At 39.5% G+C, this 13,528-nt stretch overlaps 1 protein-coding gene across 1 annotated transcript in view; it reads left to right on the forward strand.

Moving 5' to 3' along the window:
* Positions 1-13,507, forward strand: part of ANKRD42 (ankyrin repeat domain 42) — a 77,763-nt gene extending 64,256 nt beyond the window's left edge. Inside the window, exons 12-13 of the mRNA XM_025355705.1 lie at positions 5,626-5,708; positions 13,113-13,507. The gene's annotated coding sequence lies outside the window, so the exon portion shown is untranslated. The remainder of the gene's footprint in view (positions 1-5,625; positions 5,709-13,112) is intronic.
* Positions 13,508-13,528: the final 21 nt, after the last annotated feature.

The raw sequence follows: 13,528 nt of genomic DNA on the forward strand, positions 1-13,528 counted from the left end.
ACTCAGAATCTCTGCCTCCAGATTATATTTTTCTAATACTTCTGTGGAAATGACTATCAAATCCATACTTTAGTACTGTTGTCCCCACCAGGGCTCCCCACCTGTATTTCTCACTGCTTGTCAACTGGACATTTCCACCTGAAATTCCCGGTGGTGCTTGAATTAAAAAAAAAAAAAATGTTCAGAACCAAGCTCAATATCAAGACCAGATTCTCTCCCCTATCTCTGCATTTAAATTAATGGCATCACTATTTTCTCAACTACCCAGTCTTGGACTCTTAATGATTAGCTATGTTTTCTCCTTTAGGTCATACAAAAAGTGAGCCCATCCCGTAGGTGGGAACATGCTCTCTACTTTCACTGCTTCCCTAGTTTAGGTTTCTATATCTTTCTTTCTGAACTACTGTGATAGAATTTTGGTATTTACTCCTTCCCTATCCAAATCCATTTGACTCACAGTGGTCAGCTTGATTTTCTTGTCACTCCTTGGATTGAAAATCTTCCTTACCTGAATAAGTACTGATTCTTCAGTTTGACATTCAGCCCTAACCTACCTCACCAACCTTATTTTTGTCTATTCTCCTACATATATTAATAGCTTATTTTTTCTTAAGCTACCCTATGCTTTCCCATCATTAAGCCTTTGTTCAATTTATCCATATACCTTGAAAACTGCCTGTTGACTCTGTAAAATCCCCTAGGAACCGTCTCATTTATCACCCCTTTCCTAGTCTCCCTGGTCACACGTGATCTCTCCTTCCATCAAGCACCTTGTACTGGTCTGAGGGCTTCTTGTCATTTGTAGTACAGCATGATTGGGTACTTAGTTTACCCACAGTACTGAAAATCTAAGTTTTTTGAGATCATTTAACTTATGTTAATAACATCATCTTGGTCATCATTAACAACAGGTTTTGAGTATATTGGGCTTAGTGTTAAGACTTTATATTCAGCAGATACCATCTTCATTTTACAAATGAAGAAATCAACTCTCAGATAAAATGAACAATTTATAAAGTTACAAAGCTTGTTAGATGGCTAGCCATGATTTCAACCTGTCTAGCCCCAAGTCTATGCTTTTAACACCACTTGTTACTGCTATTATAAACCCCTCACACTCCCTCTTTCTGTGCTTTTAGGAACATTTATTTTGAAACTGTTTCTTTGAAAACTTCTGATGATAGCTTTTTTTTTTTTTTTTTTTTTTTCTGAGATGAGTCTCACTCTGTTGCCCAGACTGGAGAGCAGTGGCGTGATCTTGGCTCACTGCAGCCTCCACCTCCCAGGTTCAAGCAATTCTTTGCCTCAGCCTCCCGAGTGGCTGGGAGTACAGGCGCCCACCACCACGCCTGGCTAATTTTTTTGTATTTTTAATAGAGACGGGGTTTCACTATCTTGGCCAGGCTGGTCTTGAACTCCTGACCTTGTGATCCACCCACCTCCGCCTCCCAAAGTGCTGGGATTACATGTGTGAGCCACTGTGCCTGGCCTGATGATAGCTTTTTAATAGGGTTAATTTACTTATGAAAACTTAAAAATTGGTAATAATTTTGTTAAAATGTTACACTATAAGTTCAAACATATATTTCAAGATATGTCTTAAATTGGAAGTTGAGATGATAAAATATAACATAGGATATCTTCATGACCTTGGGGTAGGAAAAAATGGGTAGACTGGACTTCATTAAAATAAGACTTCAGTTCATCAAAGATTATATGAATAGATTTGAAAAGGCAAGCCAAAGTGTAGAAAAACATATTTCCTTTCTTTCTCTCTGCTTTTCTTTCTTCACTCCTATCTGAAAAAGTTGTATCCAGAATATATAAAGAACTTATACAAATCAATGTGAAAAAGACAGTCCAGTAAAAAAACTGGGCAAGACTTGCATAGGCACTTCACAAAAGAAGATATCCAAGTGGGCCAGTAAACATGAAATTGTGCTCAAAATCACTGGTTATTAGAAATGTAAATTAAAACCCAAACAAGATACCAATATATACCCATCAGAATGGCAAAAATTAAAATGGACGTTACCAAATGTTGGTGAGGATGTGGAACAACTGGAGATTTTATATACCAATGGTGGCAGTGTAAATTGGCTTTACCACTTTGGAAAATTAATTCCTAGTGGAATTAGTACATGTTTCTTTGTGTACACAGGTGGACACCAAAAAATATATACATGAATGTTCTTGTCAGCCTTATTATATATATCTCTCCAACTAGAATCATCTAAAAATTCCCTCAACAGTAAGAATCAATACATTTTGCTATATTCATACAATGGAATATTATATAGCAATGAAAATGTATGAATTACTACTCTACACATCACTATGAATGAATTTCACAAACACTGTGCTGACTAAAAGAAAGCAATATGAAAGAGTACATACTGTATGATTCCATGTAGTCCACAAATCGGTAAGATAAGTCAGTAGTGCCTAGGAAGGGGCAAATGGAGGCTTCTGGGATGCTGGTAATGTCCAATCTCTTGATCTCAGTCATGGTCACAAAATGCATCAAGCTGTACCTTTTTTTCCTTTGTGCTCTTTGATATATATATATATAGTACTTAAAACAGTAAATTTAAACTAATGTTTTAAGTATTTTTTATATATATATATATTTAAATATATACTTAAATATAATGTAATAGCTTTGGCAGAGCTGTCTGTCCACAGAGAGATTTATGTAGCACTGAACTCATAGCTTCTGTCTCCAGAACCAGTATTATTCAGGAAGTCCTTGATCTACAGCTTTGGGCCATGTTTGCTAATCAAGAATGGCTAACCGGGAACTGGCAATATTCCACGGTTACCTTCCATGTTTCACTTAACCTTATTTTCTACCTACAAAGGTCTGGAATAAGGTTGAACTTTGATATGGTTTCTGCTGGGCTTCTCTCTGACCTATGACATCCTAGCTTATGTACCTAGAGTGGCCCGTGGAGTAATTTGAGGATTTCAGGGAGTTTATCCACATTTAACTCTTGGCTTGGGGAAGTTCTAAAAGTTTGTGATTTGCCTTTCTTTCTCTTTGTTTATACCCTACTTTTTTGGGGGAGAAGGGTTGGTTTTGACACTGTTAAGAGTCTGTACTGGTAAGCAAGAAGGTGGAATTCTCTTATAGTTTCATATGCTGTCTAAAATTTTCAGAGTGCATAGGCTTTTTGAAAAATAAGAATTCCATATATCCCAGCAATAATTGGTAGATCCACAAAGTCAACAGTTTTATGTGTAGAATTTTAATCTGTTCAACAAACCTGTTAATTCTTTCAGGGTAAAAAAATATATACATTTTCACCACAAGGATTTTTGTCTAATTTTGTTGTAGTAATAGATTGCATTTACATTTAGAATTGCTTTTGGTGCTTAAGCATTATGATTCATGTATTTAGTATCTTAATATATAGTTCTGTTGAGTTTAGGAGAAAACATGTATTAGGGAGAAATATACTTCTTGGCTATAATGTAAGATAAAGAAACGAGTAATCTTGGTGAAAAATGTTCTCCAAATGCAGAAGCTTTTAGAAATTTGGAGATATGGAACCTTCAGTGAACAATTATGGAAGGCCTGTTGAATGCCAAGCACATATTTTCTTTTGAAGTAGTTGTATTTTAAGACTTGGTTTGATAGAACAAGTTACATATTTGGTGTTAGGAGGGACTTTGTTATTTAACCACTGTTTCTAGAAAATTTGGAATCCTTAAGGTCTCTTCTAATATATAAAAGGTAAAGAAAAATAAGTATTACTGTCTTTGGAACTCTTTAATTAATTTTTTTGAGACAGAGTCTCACTCTGTGCCCTGGCTGGCATTCAGGGTCATGATCTCGGCTCACTGCAGCCTCCACTTCCCAGGCTTAAGCAATCCTCCAGCCTCAGCCTCGTGAGTAGCTGGGACTACAGGCATGAGCCACCATGCCCAGCTAAATTTTTTCTGTATTTTTTGTAGAGAGGGGGGATTGTTGTCCAGGTTGGTCTCAAACTCCTGAGCTCAAAGCGATCTGCCCACGACAGCCTCCTAAAGCGCTGGGATTACAGATGTGAGCCACCATACCCTGCCTGTTTCTGGAAGTCATAACTCTTATTAAAGCACTGGAAAATTGGCTATATCTGACAAGTAGCCACCTCTTCCCCCCAAATTTTCTATATTCTTTCTCTAATTCCATCTAGTTAGATTAGGTTAAACTCCTGCCCCACCTGAGTGTTTTTCTTTTTTCTTTTGAGACAAGGTCTTGCTCTGTCGCCCAAGCTGGAGTGCAGTGGCACAATCTCGGCTCACTGCAACCTCTGTCTCCTGGGTTCAAGCGATTCTTATGCCTCAGCCTCCTGAGCAGCTGGGATTACAGGCATGCATCACCAAGCCCAGCTAATTTTTGTATTTTTAATGGAGATAGGGTTGGCCAGGCTAGTCTTGAACTCCTGACCTCAAGTGATCTGCCTGCCTTGGCCTCCCAAAGTGCTGGGATTATAGTCGTGAGCCACCGCACCTGGCGTCATCTTTAAAATATTGGTAATGCTACTCACTACACTTTATTTTTTATGTATAGTACGAAGAACAGTTGTATCATATGCTGAGTCCCAATCAAAGGTTTGTTATTTTTCTTCAGACTGGCCGCTAAGCTTTTTTTCCAAGAGAAGAGACCATCTGTATTGCCCTATGCCCACAAACACCTGGCCACTATAAGAGAAAGCTAGAAGTTTATCCTACTCTCAAGTTTGCAGCTGAGGGATATGGGAGGGACCAGATGCATGGTTGTTTTTCCAGGCGGTGTTGGATAATGGCAGCTTACTTCCATGTTCACACACTATTGAGTTAAACTAACTGGACTCATTAGAAAAGGTGTGGGCAGGAACACCCTGGGGAACTAACTCCAGCCATGGGCTCTCCCCAGGGACATGGTCCTTGTGCTGTTCTTAGAGCGTCTGTGTTCAGAGCTGTCCTGCCTAACTAGATGCAGAGCATTTTTGATTGGAAGAATTACTCAAAGATAATTAACATCTAGTGACCACTCATTGTGTTTCCAGCCCTGCTTGCTCCTTACCATAGTATTTATTGATTCTTCCGTGCTGGGTCTTAAGAATACCAAGATGGACAAGAAATATTCAGAAACAGTGAGACCAGGAGACTAGGCAAAGTGCACAATGAGACTAGAGCAGTAGAGGGATCAAGTACAAAAACAAAAGAGGGAATGGGGAAGCTAGGGAATGATTCGCAGCACTATGGGACTGGCAAAAGAATCCAGATGACATACTAACACTTTCAGTTACCAATATCTTGTTAAATATTAGTGTCTGGGGATCTTTAGGTAGAGATAAAACTGAATGAGATAACATTGAAAATTGGCTATATCTGACAAGTAGCCACCTCTTACCCACTAAATTTTCTATATTCTTTCTCTAGTTCTTAAGTTGCCTCCTAGTCATACGATTCAGCACAATATAATACACTGGTACTTCAGATTTGGGAATTTATTCACAAAAAATCCTAAAAGAAATTTAATCAGAGTTGAAAATACTAGCATGGTTAATTTTTTTTCTTTTGAATAGGCAATGTAGAAAGACGAAAATGTGTGCTAGCATGAAAATTGTATTTGACCCTCTTTTCCTTTGTTTATAGGAAGACAGCGCTTCTTGTGAGTCAAACAAAGAGAAAAGGCGAGTAAAAAAAAAGGTTTCTTCTGGAGGAGTGTTTGTGAGAAGGTACTAATCAGTGAAATGACTAAATTAACCTGCTAGATTTTTCTCTTTCATTAAAAAAATTGATATAAATGTAAGTCTATACAAACTCTCTCAGAATTACTCTGATATGCTTCTATTCCAATTCTGAAGGCAGAAATGTTACAGAGATTTAGAGATTTTTTAAATGACATGGACTCAGTTGCACACCTTCTCCCGATATTATTCTTATATAACTCTACACAGGCAAGACAAGAGATTTATGAGTAATTAATTTTACAAGTATTTACATAAGCTTTAAAATAGCTGGTATAGTAATCAAAAGAAATCTAGTTATAGTTCACTTTCTTTTTTTTTTATTTATACTTTAAGTTCTAGGATACATGTGCATAACGTGCAGGTTTGTTACATATGGATATATGTGCCATGTTGGTGTGCTGTACCTATTAACTCATCATTTACATTAGGTGTATCTCCTAATGCTATCCCTCCCCACTACCCCTCCCCCACGACAGGCCCCGGTGTGTGATGTTCCCCACCCTGTGTCCAAGTGTTCTCATTGTTCAATTCCTACCTATGAGTGAGAACATGCGGTGTTAGGTTTTCTGTCTTGCGACAGTTTGCTGAGAATGATGGTTTCCAGCTGCATCTATGTTCCTACAAAGGACATAAACTCATCCTTTTTTTATGGCTGCATAGTATTCCATGGTGTGTATGTGCCACATTTTCTAAAACCAGTCTGTCACTGATGGACATTTGGGTTGGTTCCAAGACTTTGCTATTGTGAATAGTGCCACAATAACCATACGTGTGCATGTGTCTTTATAGCAGCATGATTTATAATCCTTTGGGTATATACCCAGTAATGGGATGGCTGGGTCAAATGGTATTTGTAGTTCTAGATCCTTGAGGAATCGCCACACTGTCTTCCACAATGGTTGAACTAGTTTACAGTCCCACCAACAGTGTAAAAGTGTTCCTATTTCTCCACATCCTCTCCAGCACCTGTTGTTTCCTGACTTTTTAATGATCGCCATTCTAACTAGGTGTGAGATGGTATCTCATTGTGGTTTTGATTTGCATTTCTCTGGTGGCTAGTGATGATGAGCATTTTTTTCATGTGTCTGTTGGGTACATAAATGTCTTCTTTTGAGACATGTCTGTTTATGTCCTTTGCCCACTTTTTGATGGGGTTGTTCTTTTCTTGTAAATTTGTTTGAATTCTTTGTAGGTTCTGGATATTAGCCCTTTGTCAGATGGGTAGATTGCAAAACTTTTCTTCCATTCTGCAGGTTGCCTGTTCACTCTGATGGTAGTTTCTTTTGCTGTGCAGAAGCTCTTGTTTAATTAGATCCCATTTGTCAATTTTGGCTTTTGTTGCCATTGCTTTTGGTGTTTTAGACATGAAGTTCTTGCCCATGCCTATGTCCTAAATGGTATTGCCTAGGTTTTCTTCTAGGGTTTTTATGGTTTTAGGTCTAATATTTAACTCTCTAATCCATCTTGAATTGATTTTTGTATAAGATGTAAGAAAGGGATCCAGTTTCAGCTTTCTACATAGGGCTAGCCAGTTTTCCCAGCACCATTTATTAAATAGGGAATCCTTTCCCCATTTCTTGTTTTTGTCAGGTTTGTCGAAGATCAGATGGTTATACATGTGTGGCATTATTTCTGAGGGCTCTGTTCAGTTCCATTGGTCTACATCTCTGTTTTGGTACCAGTACCATGCTGTTTTGGTTACTGTAGTCTTGTTGTATAGTTTGAAGTCAGGTAGTGTGATGCCTCCAGCTTTGTTCTTTTGGCTTAGGATTGTTTTGGCAATGTGGGCTCTTTTCTGGTTCCATATGAACTTGAAAGTAGTTTTTTCCAATTCTGTGAAGAAAGTCATTGGTAGCTTAATGGGGATGGCATTGAATCTATTAATTACCTTGGGCAGTATGGCCATTTTCATGATATTGATTTTTCCTGTCCATGAGCATGGAATATTCTTCCATTTGTTTGTTGCCTCTTTTATTCCATTGAGCAGTGGTTTGTAGTTCTCCTTGAAGAGGTCCTTCACATCCCTTTAAGTTGGATTCCTAGGTATTTTATTCTTTTTGAAGCAATTGTGAATGGGAGTTCACTCATGATTTGACTCTCTTTTTGTCTGTTATTGGTGTATAAGAATGCTTGTGATTTTTGCACATTGATTTTGAATCCAGAGACTTTGCTGAAGTTGCCTATCAGCGTAAGGAGATTTTGGGCTGAGACGATGGGGTTTTCTTAATATACAATCATGTCATCTGCAAACACGGACAATTTGACTTCCTCTTTTCCTAATTGAATACTCTTTATTTATTTCTCCTGCCTGATTGTCCTGGCCAGAACTTCCCACACTATGTTGAATAGGAGTGGAGAGAGAGGGCATCCCTGTCTTGTGCCAGTTTTCAAAGGGAATGTTTCCAGTTTTTGCCCATTCAGTACGATATTGGCTGTGGGTTTGTCATAAATAGCTCTTTATTTTGAGATATGGCCCATCAATACCTAGTTTATTGAGAGTTTTTGGCATGAAGGGCTGTTGAATTTTGTCAAAGGCCTTTTCTGCATCTGTTGAGATAATCATGTAGTTTTTGTTTTTGGTTCTGTTTATGTGATGGATTACGTTTATTGATTTGCGTATGTTGAACCACCCTTGCATCCCAGGGATGAAGCTGACATAATGGTGGTGGATAAGCTTTTTGATGTGCTGCTGGATTCGGTTTGCCAGTATTTTATTGAGGATTTTCGCATCAATGTTCATCACAGATATTGCTCTAAAATTCTTTCGTTGTTGTGTCTCTGCCAGGCTTTGGTATCAGGATGATGTCAGTCTCATAAAATGAGTTAGGGGGGATTCCCTTTTTTTCTGTTGATTGGAATAGTTTCAGAAGGAAACTATTTTGTACAGCTCCTCTTTGTGCCTCTGGTAGAATTTGGCTGTGAATCTGTCTGGTCCTGGACTTTTTTTGGTTGGTAGGCCATTAATTATTGCCTTAATTTCAGAGCTTCTTATTGGTCTATTCAGGGATTCAATTTCTTCCTGATTTAGTCTTGGGAGGGTGTATGTGTCCAGGAATTTATCCAATTTTTTAGGTTTTCTAGTTTATTTGCATAGAGGTGTTGATAGTATTCTCTGATGGTAGTTTGTATTTCTGTGGGGTCAGTGGTGATATTCCCTTTATCATTTTTTATTGCGTCTATTTGATTCTTCTCTCTTTTCTTCTTTATTAGTCTTGCCAGCAGTCTATCAATTTTGTTGATCTTTTCAAAAAACCAGCTCCTGGATTCATTGATTTTTTGAAGGGTTTTTTGTGTCTCTATCTCTTTCAGTTCTGCTCTGATCTTAGTTATTTCTTGCCTTCTGCTGGCTTTTGAATGTATTTGCTCTTGCTTCTCTAATTCTTTCAATTGTGATGTTACGGTGTCAATTTTAGATCTTTCCTGCTTTCTCTTGTGGGCATTTAGTGCTATAAATTTCCCTCTATACATTGCTTTAAATGTGTCCCAGAGATTCTGGTATGTTGTATCTTTGTTCTCATTGGTTTCAAAGAACATCTTTATTTCTGCCTTCATTTCGTGATGTACCCAGTAGTCATTCAGGAGCAGGTTGTTCAGTTTCCATGTAGTTGAGTGGTTTTGAGTGAGTTTCTTAATCCTGAGTTCTAGTTTGATTGCACTGTGGTCTGAGAGACAGTTTGTTATAATTTCTGTTCTTTTACATTTGCTGAGGAATGCTTTACTTCTAACTATGTGGTCAATTTTGGAATAAGTGTGATGTGGTGCTGAGAAGAATGTATAATCCATTGATTTGGGGTGGAGAACTCTGTAGATATCTATTAGGTCCGCTTGGTGCACAGCTGAGTTGAACTCCTGGATATCCTTGTTAACTTGCTGTCTCATTGATCTGTCTAATGTTGACAGTGGGGTGTTAAAGTCTCCCATTATTATTGTGTGGGAGTCTAAGTCTCTTTGTAAGTCTCTAAGGACTTGCTTTATGAATCTGGGTGCTCCTTTATTGGGTGCATATATATTTAGGATAGTTAGCTCTTCTTGTTGAATTGATTCCTTTACCATTATGTAATGACCTTCTTTGTCTCTTCTGATCTTTGTTTAAAGTCTGTTTTATCAGAGACTAGGATTGCAACCCCTGCCTTTTTTTGTTTTCCATTTGCTTGGTAGATCTCCTTTTATCCCTGTATTTTGAGCCTATGTGTGTCTCTGCACATGTAATGGGTCTCCTGAATACAGCAAACTGATGAGTCTTGACTCTTTATCCAATCTGCCAGTCTGTATCTCTTTTAATTAGAGCATTTAGCCCATTTACATTTAAGGTTAATATTGTTATGTGTGAATCTGATCCTGTCATTATGATGTTAGCTGGTTATTTTGCTTGTTATTTGATGCAGTTTCTTCCTAGCATTGATGGTCTTTACATTTTGTCATGTTTTTGCACTGGCTGGTACCGGTTGTTCCTTTCCATGTTTAGTGTTTCCTTCAGGAGCTCTTGTAGGGCAGGCCTGGTGGTGACAAAATCTCTCAGCATTTGCTTGTCTGTAAAGGATTTTATTTCTCCTTCACTTATGAAACTTAGTTTGGCTGGATATGAAATTCTGGGTTGAAAATTCTTTTCTTTAAGAATGTTGAATATTGGCCTCCCACTCTCTTCTGGCTTGTAGAGTTTCTGCTGAGAGATCCGCTGTTAGTCTGATGGGCTTCCCTTTGTGGGTAACCTGACCTTTCTCTCTGGCTGCCCTTAACATTTTTTCCTTCATTTCAACTTTGGTGAATCTGACAATTATGTGTCTTGGAGTTGCTCTTCTCGAGGAATATCTTTGTGGTGTTCTGTATTTCTTGAATTTGAGTGTTGGCCTCCCTTGCTAGGTTGGGGAAGTTTTCTGGATAATATCCTGAAGAGTGTTTTCCAACTTGGTTCCATTCTCCCTGTCACTTTCAGGTACACCAGTCAGACGTAGATTTGGTCTTTTCACATAGTCCCATGTTTCTTCGAGGCTTTGTTCATTTATTTTTACTCTTTCGTTTTATTTTTTATGTTTATTTATTTGTATTCTTTCTTTGTTTTATTTTTACTTCTTGCTTCATTTCATTTAAACTTCAGTCACTGATACTCTTTCTTCCAGTTGATTGAATTGGTTAATGAAGCTTGTGCATTTGTCACATAGTTCTTGTGCCATGCTCTATCACGTCATTTAAGGACTTCTATACATTGTTTAATTAGCCATTCGTCTAAGCCATTCGTTTTTCAAGGTTTTTAGCTTCTTTGCGATCGGTTTGAATCTCCTCCTCCTTTAGCTCGGAGAAGTTTGATCATCTGAAGCCTTCTTCCCTCAACTCGTCAAAGTCTTTCTCCATCCAGCTTTGTTCTGTTGCTGGCAAGGGGCTGCATTCCTTTGAAGGGGGTGAGGCACTCTGATTTTTAGAATTTTCAGCTTTTCTGCTCTGTTTTTTCCCCATTTTTGTGGTTTTATCTACCTTTGGTCTTTGATGATGGTGATGTACAGATGGGGTTTTGGTGTGGATGTCCTTTCTGTTTGTTTTCATTCTAACAGTCAGGACCCTCAGCTGCAGGTCTGTTGGAGTTTGCTGGAGGTCCAGTCCAGACCCTGTTTGCCTGGGTATCAGCAGCGGAGGCTGCAGAAGAGTGAATATTGCTGAACAGCAAGTGTTGCTGCCTGATCGTTCCTCTGGAAGCTTCGGCTCAGAGGGGTACCCGGCCGTGTGAGGTGTCAGTTTGCCCTACTCGGGGGTGCCTTTCAGTTAGGCTACTTGGGGTCAGGGACCCACTTAAGGAGGCAGTCTGTCCTTTCTCAGATCTCAAACTCCGTGCTGGGAGAACTACTACTCTCTTCAAAGCTGTCAGACAGGGACATTTAAATCTGCAGAGGTTTCTGCTGCCTTTTGTTTGGCTGTGCCTTGTCCCTGGCTATGCCTTATCTCCAGAGTCTACACTTGGCTGGTGTCTACAGAGGCATGCAGGCCTCTTTGAACTGCGGTGGGCTCCATCCTTTTCGAGCTTCCTGGCCACTTTGTTTACCTACTCAAGCCTCAGGAATGGCAGGCGTCCCTCCTTCAGCCTTACTGCCACCTTGTAGTTAGATCTCAGACTGCTGTGCTAGCAATAAGAGAGGCTTCATGGGTGTGGGACCCTCCCAGCCAAGTGTGGGATATAATCTCCTGGTGTGCCGTTTGCTCAAACCCTTGGAAAAGCACAGTATTAGGGTGGGAGTGACCCAATTTTCCAGGTGCTGTGTGTCATGGTTTCCCTTGGTTAGGAAAGGGAATTCCCTTACCCCTTGCACTTCCTGGGTGAGGCGATGCCTTGCCCTGCTTTGGCTCTCACTCGGTGGGCTGCACCCTCTGTCCTGCACCCACTGTCTGACACGCCCCAGTGAGATGAACCCGGTACCTCAGTTGGAAATGCAGAAATCACCTGTTTTCTGTGTCGCTCATGCTGGGAGCTATAGCCTGGAGCTGTTCCTATTCGGCCATCTTCTATTTCTTTCACTTTCTAGAGAGTACCCTTCACTTCTAGTGTGGACATGTTTAAAAAAATTTTTTTTTCAAATGACATAACTGCAAGGTTTTTAAGAATATAGAGAAGAGGCAGATTGGTCAGGATAAGAAACACTTAGCTTTAGTTTTTCCTCTTTTTCCCCTTGATCTTAAAGAGTAGTAGTGCTTGGCCAACTAAAAAACAGCTATGGCTTTTCAGTTCAGTTCTGACTTCAATTCCCTCTTTTTTCCTACCCCCCTCTCTTTTCTCTTCTCTTCCCTCCATGAGCTAGGAAAGATTTATGACTCTCTTGGGGCCAGCTGTGTCGCTCTTGTCTCCCCCTGAAGATCTGTCACTGGTTTTGGGCTTCCGTGGCAGCAGCCATCTCACCATTCCATAGACTGCCCACCCTTTGGACCCTTGCATGTACTTCATGTGGATACTAAAGTCATTCTGACCTAATATCACCAGAAATAGTTTGCTGTGACAACAGTGCATTTGATTGCTGAAACCAGTTCAGCAGGTTAAGGGTCTGGCCCAGTAGAGCAATGCTTGAGACAGGGTAAATCTGTCCAATTCTAGAGTTCAGTGATAGGAAGCTTACTGGCCTTAAGATAAAACCCATATTCTCTTGCTGAGCACAGTGGCACATATCTGTAGTCCTAGCTACTTTGGAGGCTGAGGCAGCAGGATTGCTTGAGCCAAGGAGTTCATCGAGGCTAAAGATGATCATGCCTATAGTCACTGCACTCCAGCCTGGCAACAGATGAGACCCTGTCTCTGCAGAGGCAGAGCCTGATCCCACAGAAGCAGAATAGAATGAATGTCTCTTCAGATAGGCTGGTCCCAAATAGGAGTGGGGAGGAAGTAGGCTAATTATGCCTTGTTTCTTCTACTAGATTTACAATTGGGCAAGTCACTTTACCCAGGGCAGACTGGATAAGGGGATGAAGAATGACGATAGTTATGCTACTGGAGCTTCCTTCACATGGAGGAGAGACACATTCCCTCTTAATATTTTAGAGTATTTTAAATCTTAACAGACTACTAATTTATTTACTTGCTTAATGTCTCTCTTCTTCACTAAGATTATCAATTCAATAAGAATAAAACCATGTTTATCTCTGTGCACAAAGGGACTAGCATGCTGTTTGGCATATAGCAGGCAGTCATACTGGTTAACTGAACAAATGCAGTGTACTTTGTTACAGTGGACTTTAATATATATGGTCACTTATTAATTGACCCAGTAGAAATTCATGTACAATGTGCTAAGAACTCTCTTAGGCAATAGGATTGTGAGATAAAAATGAAT

The sequence above is a fragment of the Theropithecus gelada genome, chromosome 14 (assembly GCF_003255815.1).
Source record: "Theropithecus gelada isolate Dixy chromosome 14, Tgel_1.0, whole genome shotgun sequence".
NCBI classification, from domain to species: domain Eukaryota; kingdom Metazoa; phylum Chordata; class Mammalia; order Primates; family Cercopithecidae; genus Theropithecus; species Theropithecus gelada.